Below are 18,629 nucleotides of genomic sequence, written 5' to 3'. Positions count from 1 at the left end.
CTAAGAATGAAGCATCGCAAATGTATTAACACGGAGCATGAACTCATCATGGCGCAAGCGAAGAAACTCTTCAAGAAAGTCTTAGACCACCTGATCAAGATAAAAAGCATATATGGTTTTTCATGGCTGTTCAGACTGGCTTTTTGCAATCTGTGAGGAACCAGGGCAAAAAAAAATAACAACAGACTACACAGAAGCAGGAGCACACTGACTGAAGTACTGAATGATCAACTTTCGTACAGTTTCCTGTCAGTAGCCGCCGCGGTGGCTCAGTGGCTATGATGCTCGGCTGCTGTCCCGAAAGACGAGGGTTCGACCCCGGCCGTGGCGGTTGAATTTCTTTGGAGGAGAAATTCGAGGCCCGTGTAATTTGCGATGTCAGTGCACGTTAAAGAACCCCAGGTGGTCGAAATTTCCGGAGCCCTCCACTATGGCGTCTCTCATAGCCTGAGTCGCTTTGGGACGTTAAACCCCATAAACCAAACCAAACCGTTTCCTGTCAGCACACATCGCAAACAAAGATGAGACCATATCAGGAGATACGCCGAAACAATGTGACAAGTGTTTTTTTTTAGTCTGAAAAAACAGAGCGAATAAGCCAGTAAGGATCTGCACAGCTGTTTCTAGGACACAGCAGAAAAGCAAAGTTAGTGAAAAATGGCCAATAAGGAACATGCAGGAAATAAGGGTGGAAACAAGTGTACAAGACATGGTCTTGAAAGCTAAAACCAATACAAAAGATAAAAACGTCATAAGCCAATGAATAACAGGGCAAAAGGCTAAAAAAATTAAAGTCGCAAAAGTGACGTTGAGGTCAAAGACCAAATGTAAAACCAGAAGCAAGTGGTGGAGGCAAAAAATAAAAAAATATGACTGAAGTCCGAGGGTGCACATGGTGAGACAACTGTCGCATATCTAAAATCTGGTATTGCATGACAAATAGGCTCGTACTTTTTCAAATAACGAAACTGAAGGTTTCCTTATGCACTGGTCCTTCATTGCCAGTATCTTGCCTGCTTTGATGATTTCACAAGCCAGTGAGTTTTTGTTCTTCGCTATTACTTCCCTTCTTTGAAATTCGGTTAAACGTCCTGTTTCCAAAATTTTACAGTTCCGACAGTGAATGCCAAGATGGCAGCATTACTCATTATCAGAAAAAGAACTAGCCTATCTGCCAAGCAATGCCTGGTTCTAGCTACACAGCACTTGTCTCATCATGTGTATCCTGGGCATTCAGCAGTATTTTTTTATTTTTTGCCTTTGCCACTTGCTCCTGCTTTTACACTTCGTCTTTTCTCTCATTGTCAACTTTTATGACTTTTAACTTTTTAGCTTTTTGGCCTGTTACTTGCTGCCCTCTGAGCTCTTTATCTCTTCTATCACTTGTAACCTTCAAGAGCATCTCTTATTTTTTCACTTGTTTTCATCGTGGTTTTGGTATGTTTCTTGTTGGCCATTCTTCGCAACCTTTGGTTTTTTTGCTGCTTCATAGATACAGCTGCGCAAATTCTTGCTAGCCCATTCCGTGTCTTTTCCGCCTAAAAAAAATCTGCTTGTCGTATGTTTTTATCTTATATTGGTGTTCCGTGAAACAAGCTTTCATATCAAATGGACCTTGCCTAGCTTTTTCTGCCGTGTATCCGACAGCTAGGAAGGTGTACAAATAGCTGTCCCAGTTTCTTCTGATATAAAAGTTGGCAGTTCAGCATCCACGTTGCCACCTTCTGTGCAGCTCTTTGCCCAAAAGAAAGTGTTGCTCTAGCTTTTCACAGTAAGCAATGAAAAGTTTCTGCGATTACCTGAGCTCCTTGGTTAATACGACAAAGTCATGAAAGAGCATTTAGGTGTGTGCCAGATGTGGCAGATCACTACTGCAGGAAAACAAATTAGAATAAAATATTTCACGTGATGGTGAAGAATGTGATCAAGCATTCCACAGAAAATGAAATGACTGAAGTGAGTGCTTTTTTGCCTCTGATGCCTCCCTTCTTGGCTAGCAATTTCATGAGTACTGGAAAAGGAATGTGTACTATGGTGGCAAAGATACCTTGGTGAAAAGTGCATCATGCTGCGCCATCTAATAAGTATTGTTTATTTTTTTTTCACCGTAACGCAAGTGCAAGTGCTTCTGAGGCACTGCAACAGCAACAGCCGACTCTCTTGGATAAGTCGGGAGCTCACTCCATGCGACTGTTTCTTAACAAATAGGCACTTTATCAAAGTGCCTTCATTGCTGGGATCTTGTAGCTGCCACTTCTCATTGAATAACTATTCTACTTGTGCCACTTTGATGCCCATTCTATTGATGTCCCTTGGACTGGTTGATTTATTAAATAAATTTTAATCCGACACATAATATCTATGCATTGCTTATGCATGCACTTTTAGAAGAGGATCTGAAGGTGTCAGCATTTTCAGTTCATGTAACTAAACTCATCTTTCAGTGGCAAGCCTCTTTGCTTTTCTATACTTTAAACCGTACTATCTGCTTGCAAAGTTGGTGGTCCATGACCTTCCGTGGCATTGTGGTGGCGATTTCCGTTTGCCGCTATTGGTTTGCAGTATCCCTTCAGGCTACAGCCATCTAAGGGCACAGCTTGTGGTAATGTACTGTAAAACACAATTTTGTTTCACAATTGGGCTTCCCTCTGAAAAATACCGAAAAAAACAGCAATGTAAAAAAAGGTAATGAAAACAAAAGGAAATAATGAGAGGCTTTGCAAGTATGGGCCTCAGCAAGGGCTCACACAAGGTGCGGTAAGGTCGTCCCTGAGCCAATGTGATACTGCCAAAATTACCTGGCAATGTTGCAGGGGTTACACTTAGTGAAAGGAGAAAATTAAGAAAGTACGGAGGCTGGGACACATCTTAAGGTGGTACTGGTGAATCACTGTGTATTTTGAGCGACTGTTCTGCTACCGTATATGACTGTGCACACAGACAGGGAAGCTACTGGCAAAGCGCTGTTTGGTATCTGTCATCACTGATTACTTAGTTAAATATGGGGTCCTTCACTCCATGCAAGGAAACTGGCATGCAAGCTACAAACTGCTGGAAATGAAAAGTTGCATTGTCACGTCGGTTTAAGACGCGCTAACGCTCAAGGCAGTTTGGAAGGCTCCCAAGAACGTCCGGTGCCGAGTCCGACGGTGGCGAACTTCGTCCTTTTCACTTAATGTCCTCACGTCGTCGTCTTCAGTAGCGCTAGCGTCATTAGCCCCCCCCCCCCCCCGTTCGAAAAGCATCGTCCCGATGCTAAAAGGAAACCAGCGTCAGAGGGAGTGTCACGGTGTCCTTGCGTGATACGGTTTCAGGCGAACGACGTGGACCACCTCGGGGCGCGCGTCGCGTCGTGAGCGTGGCGTTGGATCAGGAATGACTTCATAGTTGAGATCGCCGATGCGCCGCAGGACTTGGTAGGGGCCGAAGTAACGACGTAATAGCTTGTCGCTGAGTCCGCGACGTCCGATTGGGGACCAAACCCAGAGAAGGTCGCCTGGGAAATATTCGACCGCCCGTCTCCGCAGGTTGTACCGTCGGGCATCTTGGTCCTGCTGAGCGCGAATTCGCACCCGGGCTAGTTGACTAGCATCCTCGGCACGCTGTAAAAAGTGGGCAACGTCGGCATTTGGGTGGTCGTCGACGTGGGGAAGCATAGCGTCGAGTGTTGTGGTCACCTGTCGTCCACAGACGAGACTGAACGGTGTCATGTTGGTTGTTTCCTGGACGGCGGTATTATAGGCGAACGTGACATAAGGCAGGACTTCATCCCACGTTTTGTGCTCCACGTCAACGTACATCGAAAGCATATCCGCGAGAGTCTTGCTCAGACGTTCGGTCAGGCCGTTCGTCTGGGGGTGGTATGAGGTCGACCTGCGGTGGCTCGTGTGGCTGAAAGCAAGGATATTCTGCATGAGGTCAGCAGTAAAGGCAGCTCCTCGGTCAGTAATGAGAACCCGGGGTGCGCCGTGGCGCAGGACGATCTGAAGCACAAAACATTTGGCCACATCGATAGCGGTTCCACTCGAAAGAGCGGCTGTCTCCGCGTAACGCGTGAGATAGTCTGTGGCGACTATTATCCACCGCTTTCCGGAGTTTGATATGGGGAATGGGCCAAGCAAGTCCATCTCGATTTGTTGGAATGGTCGGGACGGCGGGTCAATGGGCTTGAGGAAGCCGGCGGGCTTGGCAGGAGGAACCTTGCGGCGCTGACAGTCACGGCAAGAGCGAACGTAATGCGTAACGTCATGTCCAAGGCGAGGCCAGTAGTATTTTTCGCGAATCTTGGCTTGCGTTCTAGTGACGCCAAGGTGGCCGGACGCAGGTTCGTCGTGGCAGGCATTCAAAATTTCGAGGCGTAGGTTCTCGGGCACGACGAGCAAGTACTCGCGACTGTTAGAAGAAAAGTTCTTTTTGTAGAGTACGCCGTCACGCAGGCAGAGGGAAGACGAAGCTCGCCGGAAGGCGGCAGGTACTCTGCCACTGGCACCTTCAAGATAATCAATGACGTCTCGAAGGTCCGGGTCGGCGCGTTGTTGGTCAGCAAAGTCAGTAGAGTTTAGGGCGGTCACAAACGCGTCGTCGTCCGCAACGTCGTCAGGAGCTGGTTGCGCAGGGGCACAGGAAAGGCAGTCGGCGTCCAAGTGCTTGTGGCCGGATTTGTGGGTTACAGAAATGTCGTATTCCTGCAGTCGGAGACTCCATCGTGCAAGGCGCCCTGAAGGATCCTTTATGTTGGCCAGCCAACAAAGTGCGTGATGGTCGGTCACTACTTTGAAAGGTCGACCGTAAAGGTATGGTCGAAACTTGGAAATTGCCCACACGATGGCGAGGCATTCTTTTTCGGTGGTAGAGTAGTTTGCTTCGGCCTTAGACAGTGCACGACTTGCGTAGGCAATTACACGATGTTGATTTTTCTGGACCTGAACTAGGACTGCACCCAAACCAACATTGCTAGCGTCGGTGTGTACCTCAGTGTCAGCATATTCATCAAAGTGCTCCAGAATGGGTGGTAACTGTAAGCGGCGTTGAAGCTCTAGGAACGCCTGTTGTTGCGGCGCTTCCCACTGGAACTGGACATCGGCCTTGGTCAGGTAAGTAAGGGCCGCAGCAATTTTAGAGAAGTTTTTCACAAAGCGGCGATAATACGCACATAGTCCAAGGAAACGCCGAACTTCTTTCTGATCGCGTGGCGGCGGGAAGTTCGCGATGGCGACGGTTTTTTCAGGGTCCGGGAAGACCCCTTCTTGGTTCACTAGGTGACCCAAAAACATCAACTCCTCGTAACCGAAGTGACACTTCTCGGCTTTTAGAGTGAGTCCAGAGGATTTTATGGCCTGCAGCACCGCCTCGAGGCGACGAAGGTGCTCGTCAAAAGTTGGGACAAATACGATCACATCGTCCAGGTATACGAGGCAAGTGTGCCATTTCAGGTCCACGAGTACTGTGTCCATAAGCCTCTGAAAGGTCGCTGGGGCGGAGCAAAGACGAAATGGCATGACCTGGAACTCATACAACCCGTCTGGAGTGATGAATGCCGTCTTCTCGCGGTCCCTCTCGTCTACCTCTATTTGCCAGTACCCAGACTTCAAATCCATGGAGGAGAAATACTTGGCGTTGCATAAACGATCCAAAGCGTTGTCGATTCTGGGCAAAGGGTAAACGTCCTTTTTAGTGATGTTATTCAGTCGCCGGTAATCAACGCAGAACCGCAATGTTCCGTCGTTTTTCTTTACGAGCACGACAGGTGCGGCCCAGGGGCTCCGAGACGGTCGAATGATGTCGTTATCAAGCATTTCCTTTACTTGCGTGCTGATGGCGGCGCGTTCTCTAGGGGAAACACGGTAGGGTGACTGTCGCAGTGGTGGCGCCGTGTCGTCCGTAATAATCCGATGTTTAGCAAGGTGTGTCCTGCCGACGCGCGGAGACGACGCAAATGTGTGTCTGTAGCGATTGAGCAGGTCACGCAGCATGCCTTGTTGTTGTTGCGGCAATGTCTGGTTAATGTCGTACTTGACGTCGACTATGTCCTCTGGATCCGGTCGTGAAACACGAGTCAGGCTTTGTGCGCACTTGGTATAAGTGACGGCATCGATGTAAGCGACAGCCGTCCTCTTGTTAAGGTGCTGGTGCTCATTGCTGAAATTAGTCAGGAGTACATCAACTTTGCCGTCTTCCAGAAACACGACCGCCCGAGGTACTGCAATACCGCGGTCGAGAAGCAAAAGTTGTTTACCCTCGACTATACCTTCAGTGTCTCGAATGGTATGCGAACCGACAGTCACCAGGATACTGGAGCGGGGAGGCATGGTCACTTGCTCGTCAAGAATATGGAGCGCCGACGGCAGGGCATCTGTGGTGTCAATGGCATCCGCTGTAGAAAACTGGACGGACTGGGACTGCAGGTCGATGATGGCTCCGTTGTCCGTTAGGAAGTCCATACCCAAAAGAACATCACGAGAGCAATCAGCAAGGACAACAAACTTTGCAGGGAACGTTTGCCCTTGTACCGTGACCCTAGCCGTGCACATTCCTATCGGCGTAATCAAATGTCCCCCAGCGGTACGTAACTGCGGGCCGTCCCAAGCTGTCATAACCTTTTAGAGCACAGCGGCGAATTGTCTACTGAGCACAGAATAATCGGCACCAGTGTCAACTAAAGCAGTTACGGCTGTGCCGTCTACTGAAACGTCTAAATCGGCCGGTGCTGGCGTCTTGCGGTACAGTCGAGGAGTCCGATCGCGGCTTTGGTGCGTCGAAGGGATGCGGCGTCGAAGAGAAGCGTCGTGGTTACGAAGAAGTGCGGCGGGTTGTCGGCTTGTCTTAACATGCTGTCGTTCGTGGGTCGTCGAGGACGGTGTGTTGCACGGCATTGGCGATGTGTCTGGCGGCGTTGGAGGGTCTTGTTCTTGTCGTCGAGCAGCGGCACCTCCAGAGGCTGCCGCGTCTAGTTTCCCCTACGGGGACTTCTAGACTAGCCCTGGTCGCCGGGTCCCGGAGAACTGTAGCGGCGCGGAGATGGTGATCGCGACATGCGACGCTGGCCGGAGTCCGCATGGGAGATGTAATCTGCGATCTCCCTTGGTCGCTCTCCAGGCAGCGGACGGGGAGCACCGAAGGGGAACCCTCGAAGACCCATCTCCTTGTATGGACAGCGGCGCCAGATGTGCCCAGGTGCCCCGCAATGGTAGCACAACGGTCGATGGTCCGGGGTTCTCCAGACGTCAGTTCTGCGACGCCTAGGTCGCTGGACAATGTTCGACTGGGAGAGTGGAAGCTGAGGAGCGGCTGGCGTAGGTGCTTCATATCGTTGGGTCGAGGCCGGAAGGAAACGACTTGCGGCGGCAGCATAACTCAATGTTAGTGGCGGCGGTGGAGTGGCTGCCGGAAGCTGCGACGTACCTAATGCTTGTTCGACCTCCTCGCGAATGACATCTGCAAATGACGCAATCTGCGGCTGAGCAGGGGTGTGCTGCAAAGCCTTCGCCACCTTTTCCCTTACAATGGCTCGAATGACCTCACGCAGCGATTCTCCTGAGGTCATGGATGTTCCCTCAGTACGGGTGCAGAGCATCGATACGTTAGTGCGCTCGTACTGTCGTGCCCGCATGTCGAGTGATTTCTGAATGGACATTGCTTCCTTGACGAAGTCGTTTACTGTTGCGGGTGGACTCCGAACCAGGCCTGCAAAAAGCTGCTCCTTTACACCCTTCATCAGCAATCGCACCTTCTTCTCCTCCGGCATGCTCGGGTCTGCGCGACGGAAGAGGCGTGTCATCTCTTCCACGTACGCCATTACACTTTCGTTCGGAAGTTGGATGCGATTCTGCAGAAGAAGGTCGGCCTTCTCCTTGCGAAACGTACTGGTGAACGCCTGGAGAAATTCTGCTTTGAATGTCTCCCATGTTTGGAGGCAAGATTCATGGTTTACGTACCATGTCCTTGCAGAGTCTTCCAGAGCAAAATAGACATGACGCATCTTTGAGTCCCCGTCCCAAGAATTGAATGTTGCCACCCGGTCGAACTGGTCGAGCCACTCCTCGGCGTCCTCATGGGGTAGGCCATGGAAACGCGGCGGATCCCGTTGGTGGTGGAGAAGGACTGGCGCAGTTGATGCTGGAGGATTCATTGCAGCAGCGCCGGCACTCCTTGTCGACTTGTGGTCGGGGAGCAGCCCGAACTCGGGAGATAGGCCTTGTAGTCGGCGGCTGCCCTGGTGAACGGGCATGTCTACCGGGGGTGGTCGACCTCTGCTGGAATCGCGGCTTGATGGGGGCGTCCGGTACATGAAAGATGTACCCCGCACCTCCGCCAGATGTCACGTCGGTTTAAGACGCGCTAACGCTCAAGGCAGTTTGGAAGGCTCCCAAGAACGTCCGGTGCCGAGTCCGACGGTGGCGAACTTCGTCCTTTTCACTTAATGCCCTCACGTCGTCGTCTTCAGTAGCGCTAGCGTCAGCATGTCATTCAGAGATCTGCCCCCGGCCGTTGTTTATTAGACATTGGACGCATACCTAGCACACTTCCCTCTTTTCTGCATTTCTGGAGGCATCTGTATATATTGTCACGTATCATTGTAGTGTTTGTTCGTTCACGCTCAAGGCTGCAGGAAAGGGTTGTTATCACTTTTGTTCGTGACGCGAGAAGCGACCGGACTAATCTCGTTTGTTCACAGCCATGAACAGCTGCATCTACGTGTTTCTAGATTACTCTAGATGATCTCGACCTGTTATCTCGATGTTTCCTTGCCGGCTTTAAATTGAACGACGCCGCGAACAGCGGGCATTCGTAGTTCGACGACCGACGAACACGTTTGTTGCTTACGCCGCCGCCGAGTGATTCAGTTATTTTGCGGGCGAAAGTCAGCCCAAATAAAGAGCTTCGTTTCCAAGACTGGCTGGTGTCTTCCTGACCACTGGACTGCCGTCACTACAACGTGACATCTGGTGGAGGTGCGGGGTAGCCTTCCAGGTATCGGACAACCCCTGCAAGTCGTGACGCCAGCCCTTTGAGTTATTCGCCGGAAGACCTGACTCCAGTCTACTACGCAGCCTCTGGAGCCTCCAGCCATGACTTACGCCGCAGCAGTGCGCCGTCCTGTACCTCGACGTGGGGACCCAAGCCCCTATCGCCCTTAGCCAGCTGCGCTGGAGCGCCGCCCTCTCGCCCCAACTCGCCCGTCCTACGAGCGTCGTACACGGCCGAGGAAATGCGTCGAGTGGAGAACACCCGACCAGCGCCGTCCACAATGCTTCCACTGTGGAGAAGCCGGTCACATTCTCCGGTACTGCCCATACAGGAGAATGGGCATCCGAGGGTTCCCTTACGACGCCCCACGACCCCGACCCGGCCAGCGACCAGCCGAAATCGAGGATTTTTTTGCGTCGGGAAGAATACTCATCGCCGAGCCGCCTATCGCGTTCTCCGTCGCCATCGTCACCGCGCTATGTATCTCCTAGCCGAGGCTACGCTGTGCGTGGACGCTCCCCCAGCCCCCGAAGGTTAAGCTGAATAAAGCAGCCTCTGGAGGTGAGGTTGCTTCTGAGCGCAAGAACTAAGATCCTCCATCGACGAAAACAGAAGACCATGCCCCCTACGACGACGACGAAGCCTGCGACAACGACTACCCCTACGAAGACAACGACCCCTACGAAGACAACGACCCCTACGAAGACGACGACCCCTACGAAGACGACGACCCCTACGACGACGACGATCTCTACGACGACGACGACGACTACTACGACGACAAATACGACGACAAAAACTACAACACCGACGACGACGACGACACGGCCAGACTTGAAGCTTTTACCGCTGCCCTTACACATTATTAGGAACGCTAAAGGACTCTAAGTTCCCGAAGCATTATCCGTGTTTAATTTTCATTTTAAAGCATCGAGACGATGCTTCTTTGGAAGGGGGGAAGATGTCACGTTGTAGTGACGGCAGTCCAGTGGTCAGGAAGACACCAGCCAGTCTTGGAAACGAAGCTCTTTATTTGGGCTGACTTGCGCCCGCAAAATAACTGAATCACTCGGCGGCGGCGTAAGCAACAAACGTGCTCGTCGGTCGTCGAACTACGAATGCCCGCTGTTCGCGGCGTCGTTCAATTTAAAGCCGGCAAGGAAACTTCGAGATAACAGGTCGAGATCATCTAGAGTAATCTAGAAACACGTAGATGCAGCTGTTCATGGCTGTGAACAATCGAGATTAGTCCGGTCGCTTCTCGCGTCACGAACAAAAGTGATAACAACCCTTTCCTGCAGCCTTGAGCGTGAACGAACAAACACTAAAATGATACGTGACAATATTATATAGTTTAAAAAGAATTTTTTCTATGTTTTTCTTCTTCCGTCCTTCCCGCAGCACAATGTATCCAACACAAGCCTAGCTAAACTCTCCGCTTTTCTAATTTCCGCTTTTCTTTCGCTGAAGTGTCTAAAGATACACATGACAGACTGTTCATTCTCACTGAGCGTACGGCAGATGTAGCTGCCGGCCCATGGCTACATCTCGTCCAACGTTATAGTGGGTGCTGCAAGCCAGTGCACTACTGCGGCGTGCAACACTCTTCTCTGCGAAACATTTGCAAGTTGCATGCCACATATTGTGACTTTCGAGGAGCCTCAAATAGAGGTTTTCCCATTCTTACATCGTCGGCTGTCATTCAGATGAAGTAAAACAAGCCCACCTCTCCCAAAAAACCTCAGATATATGTCTTCACACCCGGTTGCACGTGCATATAGCTTTACCATCGCTCGCACAAGCAGCTTGGTGCTTTCACACTGGTCTTGTAATTTGTTACCTCTGCTCATAATTTAAGCAAGTTATCACCAGCACTGAAGCGCAGCAGAATGCTTGCTAGATCGAGCGCCTATGCTCTGTACAGCACGCATATCCATAGATGCACCTATCCGTATTATATAAGAAACATAATGATAGCTCTTTTTTATCACCAGATATAATATTCATCTTTAAAATATTTATATTATGCCTCATAGCCATGCAAAAGCAATAGTATGAGGAATTTATTAACAGCATTGACCTAGGTGACTCAAAGAAATACTCCACCACAATACACTCGAACATTGTGGAGGAGCAACCACAAAGCAGGAAGCATGTACAGACCACTTCCAGGCCAGCATTGACATTTCTGAGGGGAATACAAGGAAAGTACCTAGCTAGCTGCTTGGTCTTTCAGGCGGAAATTTGCACATATTGAGAGAACCGAGCTTAGCGTGAGCCAATGGGCCCCTCTCAGCCAATGGCACACATCACACTTGTATTTGGAGCACCGATCCCGCACGCGCACTCAGCTTCGACTGAGGGAAAGCGGATCATCGTAAGTAAACAAACCATCCAGTTCACATAGCGGATTTCGGCGCATGACAGAAAAGCACACATGTGCACCATGCTGCATGGAAATAGCCATGAATAATTTTGCAGTTCACACACCCTAACCAAACGACATGTGGCGAACTGTGCAACCGGAGAACATGGTGTTTGTCATGCCATCAAGTAGTTCATTGCATGGAGCTCTCAGAGTATGTGCACCAAACACCAATTGGCCCATTGCGGGCAGTGAGTAAACGTTCTTGAGGCCAAGGTATGACTAATCCTGATCGAATTCAAAGCACCACTATGAGAGTAAGTCGAGCAGACTGCCGGGCAAGAATCAAATGGCCGGACTTTGAAAAACACTGTCAGATTTGTCCGATGTCCTTGGAAAAAAAATGATCCGGGTCTATCCGACGTACAAAGGGAAGAAAATGCACCGGATTCATCCGGCGTACCTTTAGCCACAGCCTTCTCTCGCAGTCAGTAGCCAGAGCAAACCATACAAAAATTTCATTGCTCTACTTAAGTACCCCATTATGAGCTATACAGACAAAAGACTTAGCAGATGAATGCAATTCCAAAAAGTGTTAGAGCTAAAGAAGATTATTTTTTGACAGAACTCACAAAATGACTGCTAACGTGAACAAGGTAGCAGCCTCATTGACTTAGTGTGCACAAAACTTTGGGTGCAAAAATGAAGCACTGTGGTTGCAAAGGCTTGTACACTTACACCAAGATTCCAGTCATGTTGACGGGCACGATAAGAACGAACACCACGCATGACCTGCCACTAAACCAGAGTGTCAAGCAAGTTGCTTTCTTCCAGTTCCCTGACTTTTCTATGGTTTCCCCGACTATTTAGGTCAAAATCCTCTGACCACTAAAGAGGCGGGAAAACACAGCAGCCAATGGCAATGGACAGTATACATGATCTATTCACAGCAAAAAAACTATATACTGAAACTTCAAATGCTGCAATAAAAATAGATTTGCCCTTATTTGAGGCAGCTGATTTCTTCTTGAAGAAAGTCCAGCTTCAATGCGACTTATGAAGCTATATTTGCTTTTTCTGTTCTATTTCTCTAATACAGGTGGTTAACATAGCCTTTATCCTTCTGTACATACATTGTCTCCCCTAAAAGTGTTCATATTTCAAGTTTTTATTTTAAAGCACAGAGTATTAAAAACTGCCTTAGATTACCAGACAAATGTGTTTCCTCATAATACAGCAATGCAAAGAACCAGACATTGGACAAATACCAAAATCCTCATCATTTATCCTATCCGAACACCGATTAAGCACCACAAAAAAAAAAAAATACAAAATATAGAATACCCTCCAAATAACGCCAGAACACGATCAGCTGCCAGAGCTCAAGATCAAAGAAGCTCCAGCAGCCGTAGTGTAAGTGCAATCAAACCATCACAAAGTTCATTGCACAGTTACATGAGCACAGGTCCTCATACTTACTATTAGCGAAAGAGTGTTGACAATTTCTGCGAAGTACCATCTACGATGTCAAATCCATCAAATCTGCATGGCGACACATTCAAATCTATCCATAAACAATGGATAGTTACATGGCCACAAAAAGGTTACTGGCATTGCATGCACAAATCCACTGTTCAGTAAACCCTCTCCCCCAGGTGTTGTGCTCCTCTGGGCAAATATTGCCACGTATCATTGTAGTGTTTGTTCGTTCCCGCTCAAGGCTGCAGGAAAGGGTCGTTATCACTTTTGTTCGTGACGCGAGAAGCGACCAGACTAATCTCGATTGATCGCAGCCATGAAAGGCTGCATCGAGGTTTTTCCAGTTCGTGAGGTTAGCTTCCTCATTCTCAAACCAGACTTTTGCTGGTCCCTCCAAGGCGAAGAACACGTACCTAAGTTTCGTGGCATCGTCCCAGTTGTTGAAGATAGCCACACGGTCGAACTGCTCCAGCCATTCTTCGGGGTCGGCGCCAGGCGAAGCGTCGAAGGTTGGTGGCACCCGGGGCTGCTGAAGAATTATTGGAGTCATCGTCTGGGGCAAGCTCATGGTAGACGTTGCTGCTGGCTTTCGCTTCCGGGTAGGGTCCCGCAGAATCCCGAACTCAGGTTCGTCCCCTTGCAGGCGTCGGCTTGCGCGGTGGACTGGACTCAGGTCCTGCGGTAGATGACTCAAAGGGCTGGCGTCACGACTTGTAGGGGGTGTCCGGAACATGGGAGGCTACCCAGCACCTCCACCAGATGTCACGTTGTAGTGACGGCAGTCCAGCGGTCAGGAAGACACCAGAAATACTTTCAAACGAAGCTCTTTATTTGGGCTGACTTGCGCCCGCAAAAGAACTGAATCACTCAGTGGCGGCGTAAGCAACAAGCGTGCTCGTCAATCGTCGATCTACGAATGACCACCGCTCGCGGCATCGCTGATTTAAAGCCGTCAAGGAAACTTCGAGATAACAGGTCAAGATCATCTACAGTAATCTGGAAAAACCTAGATGCAGCCTTTCATGGCTGCGATCAATCGAGATTAGTCTGGTCGCTTCTCGCGTCACGAACAAAAGTGATAACGACCCTTTCCTGCAGCCTTGAGCGGGAACGAACAAACACTACAATGATACGTGCCAATATCTATGACCCCTATGAGCAAGCAACGTGCATGACTTCCACCAAAATAGCCACACACTGCTACATAATCTCAGAAACAATATAGTACCATGTACCCTTTTCAACCCTTTCATATTAGTGACTGGGCGCCATGCAATGCATGTAGTACAGCCATAATCTGTGAAGAAGTGGTTGAAGCTCAACTCCACAAAAAATAGTTTTATCTGTCTTTCCTTTCTACAGATTTTTTCAGAGCGCTATTTTACCAGCTGCATTAACCGAGCAGCAGCAGCAGCAGAAAAATTTCATTCCATAGCTGATTAGTTCAGCAAACATTTTCTTACTTTTTAAAAATTGATTTTGCATTTTGTTGGCATTTTCATAAAAACGTCTTCTGATAAAGTGGTATATACCTATAACTTTGATCATCACCGCGTATGTGAGAAGTGCCGAAACCTAAATACGAAAGGTTATCACAACTCAGTTAACAACTGAGATCAGTACTTACCGCTGTGTGAACTCCAAGCAGAGGCTTGTTTCCTTGGGGTACACAACATTGCAAGCAAAGTACACCAAAACATGACATTGAAGCCTGGCATGGGTTGGCTGCGTGGATCACTTGCAGGGTGTCGATGCATATGGTGAAGCTCTTTGCAATAAGGAAGCTGCCTCCTGCACAAAACAAGTATTAAATCAGGAATGCTCGCTCGACTGCGGTACCACAGGGAATTATACCTTTTGCAATGATGAAAGAAGAACATGGCATGTCGATGTCGTCATCACTGGCAGATTCCTGGCATAAGAGGGAGTTAAATGCGCATAAGAATTCTCTACTAAAGTAGCACCATGTCAAAGCTTCAACTTCAAATTAGCATGCAGCAGAGCATAAGCATAAGTAAGTCATTTTTGTGCTTGTTCATACTCTTATTTTTCCCAACAATGCGCGGTGAAATGCTTTGGATTGTACACAAATAAGTGCCAACCACATCTAAAGGCCCAAAAATCAGAAGGGGCATGTACACGTGCTAGATTGTCTACAATACATAAACATTGCAACATTTTAGTCAAATATAGCACCAGAACAAAGTGTAAAAGCCTCTCAAGAGCAGAACAGGCCCTCCATAGAGTGGTGTCGAGAGACTGTACTAGTACTGCAGTTAATCCGGCTGACCGGTAGGGATTAACCTTGCACCTGCCAGCCTCCTCAAATGTCACACTACTAGGTCAGACGGGATTATTTAACATAAGTAGATCGCAGCTTGCGTATTATCTTCAAGCAAGTGAGCAAACTGTTTGTAAATGGCTATGTTTTCAGTAGCATAGTACGAGGTACTAAGGTGCGCAGTCGTCGTGATCGGCGCAGGGCTGCGGAAAGTTCGAGCTCGCGTAGTGAACGCTGAATGGTGTACTGTTATCTCGAGGCGCCCATTTAGCGAGTACACGAAATATTTGCTAAAGAAGCACCAGAAAAACGCAAGCAGCAGATATCTTATTCAACAGCCACAGAGCCCAAGGAGACGCACGCGGCAAGGTTGTGGGCGGGCGGATGGATGGATGGTAGGGGCTTAACCCTTCGTATCGGGCGGTGGCTTGCGCCTCCTAGCCTAGGATTCCACCCCCCCCCCTCCTTTTTAATTTGTATTTTAATCTGTGTAATTTGACCATTTTTCATAAAGTTACTCCTCCCTTGACCTCTTCCACGGGCTGGCCGAAGCGATGGCGCCGCTTAACTCTTTCCTTACCACGGGAAAAACGACCATTTTTTACATGTATCAGACAAAATTTTTTTTTAGAAAAAGTGTGATAGATAAGATTAAATAAAATGCATAACAATAATTCAGATAGAATGCGCTTTATAATGAAATTTATTTTAACACATATTCTGCTTGAAATGCTGTGAAAAAAAATCAGTAAACACAACAAAAAGTAAAAAAGAAGAAAAGTTTTGTGTTTATATGGCAATAACTTTCCAAACACTTGTACTAAAAATATTCTAGAATATACAAAACAATTCAAATTCTTTCTAAAACATGGCATTAAAGTTTGAAAATTATAACTTGAATAGTTTTTGAGCTAGAATTTTTTTCTTCATGCCTCTTGAAAAGGCTCGTTTGAGAGTGCCCTTTATATGATTTTTACAGTCCAACAAAAAAAAATTGGAAGTGTAATCTTGTGCGCCAAACGAAAGCTTGGTAAGCGTGGTTTAAAAAATACAAATCAAAACTTATTTAATTTACGTCAAAAATTAAAAAAATATATAAAACACAACAAGTATAGGTGTGATATTGCGATATATAGTATGCGATAAGTATAGCTGCGATGTAGCTGCAGAATCGAAATTCGACGTTACAACATCTTCATCCGAGTCACTGCTGCTCGGAGGATCTTGAAAATCAGCTGCAGAGGCTGGAGAATCACGTGCAGCGGGACTCTTCCGAGCGCGCGAAGCGCCCGACCTCGACGCGACGCCATCCTCACCGCGTATTATGTCGCAATAAGCCTATGCTCCAAGGGCACTTCAAAAATGCACGACTGGCGGGGAAATTACGAACTAGGCCGAAAATGGAACTAACCGTCTGAACAACAAACCAGATGCGCCCGCACAAGCGGACAGGAAAAAGAAAGCGAAACTATCAGGCCAACGTTCCGGGATCGGTTTGCGCAGTTACAGCGTCTGAACCAAAATCCGACAGTGCAACATCGTCACCAGAGACTCTACTACTCCTAGCATTGATAATAATTGCAGTCAACGCAGTAGAATTGCGCGCAGCAAGGTTTTTCCGAGCGCGCGCCGTCTGCGCGCCCGACGCCGTCCACGGAGCGTCCGCGCCGTACCCTCCGCTTCAAGCGCGTTTCAAAAATTCGCGCGTCGTGGGAAAATTGCTCTCTACGCAGAAACCGAAACTGTAGTCTCTGGAGAACAACTTAGATGGCGCCACATCACCGTAACGGCTACAATGAGGAGCTTCGGTTCGCACAAACAGACCGGAACGAGGAATCTGAACGCACAGGCGAGCGTCACCTTTTGGGCGCTCCTGGGGGGAGCCGGACTTTCGCTTCTGACTGTTACTTTTCTGTACTGTGCCGTGCCTCGTTTTCTGACGTCGGCATGGCGCAGTCCCGCTACACACCTTCCTCCTTACCCTCTCTTCCATGATTCGACCTCTTCTTTCTTTTATGCGAAGCATATTACTAGAGGTACACTACAGCCCTTCGCCGTGATTACGCGCCGTGCACACCACGTGGTACAGTGACGCCACACCACGTGACATACCACGTGACACATGACCTCACGACAGAGGAAGGCGGGGGTCCACCTCGCGCCGTCGCTGTGGTTGCACGCCGTGCAGACCACGTGGTACAGTGACGTCACACCACGTGACATACCACGTGACACATGACGTCACGACAGAGGAAGACGGGGTCCACCTCGCGCCGTCCCTGTGGTTGCACGCCGTGCAGACCACGTGGTACAGTGACGTCACACCACGTGCCATACCACGTGACACATGACGTCACGACAGATCGCCGTCACGCGCTGGGAGAGGGAGAACGATGCCATCGCACAGACGCCGGAATGTCCTCGAGCGGCATTCCCGCGCACTTCGAACGCGCGTTCACACTCGGTATAGGTGAAACGCTCGCTCCACCGGGAAGGCAGACGCGGCTTCCGTGGCAATCCAGGCGTTCACCCAACGCGCGTCTCGGGGTTTGTCGGCGTTCCGCTGTAGTCATGCCGTTGTCTTGCCCCACGACGAAGACTTCTAGTGGTTGCATTAAATTGACCAAGTATTCAACCAAGGAAAGCCATGTATTACCAAGCCTAGCCACTAATATGCTTCGCATCTGACTAGGCTTAACCTTAGCTAAGCCTCAGCCATTTTTTTCGCTAAATTCAATCATCACCTGTCACCCGATCAAGTCTATTCTTTCCTTCATTTTCTTTTCCAAACTAACCCTACCGACTCTTTATTCTTTCCAACCCGGCTCCCCCAATACGCCGCACACGTCACATGCGTTTCATGCGTTTCATGTGTCACATGTGTCACACAAACAACACACACACAACACGTGCTGCACATGCCACACAAATCACACGCACCACCCATACCTCATACATCCCACATAATTCGCCTCTCGCTGGATCGGTTATCCCCTGCACTCACCTCTCCTGGCCCAAACCACAACACACTTTTTCACACGTTACTGCTCACAGGGGTCGCTTCCAATACTCGCCCCACTACAGAAATCTTGTCATCACTCGCACGATCGGCTTCCCTACACAGACATGGCCACTACTCCTAAATTTTCATTTATACAAGCAAACCTCGATCACAGTAGGAACGCGACCCCGGCATTAGTGGACACTCGCAGTAAAAACAACCACACGTTCGCACTCGTTACAGATCCATACACAAGGCAGGACAGAGTGCAGGGGATACCTCCAGAATGGTACATTTATCACGCCACCTCGAAACCACGATGCGCCATCATTGCTCGTCATCCAGTTTTTGATCTTTTTCCGATCTTGGTTACCTCACGCGTTGTTGCGTTGGTCTGCACGTCGGCCACTGCTTCATTTTTTCTTGTCACCGCATACGCGCCGCCACACTTTCCTATGAACCCCACTTTAGACGACATTAGACACGCACTTATACTAAAGGAGGGGATCCCCGCGGTGGTGGCGGGAGACTTTCAT

The sequence above is a fragment of the Amblyomma mixtum genome, chromosome 2, assembly GCF_055824585.1.
Source record: "Amblyomma mixtum isolate Tamu chromosome 2, ASM5582458v1, whole genome shotgun sequence".
In the NCBI taxonomy this organism is placed as follows: domain Eukaryota; kingdom Metazoa; phylum Arthropoda; class Arachnida; order Ixodida; family Ixodidae; genus Amblyomma; species Amblyomma mixtum.
The sequence above is the reverse complement of the archived record's forward strand: the minus strand, read 5'-3'. Positions refer to the sequence as shown.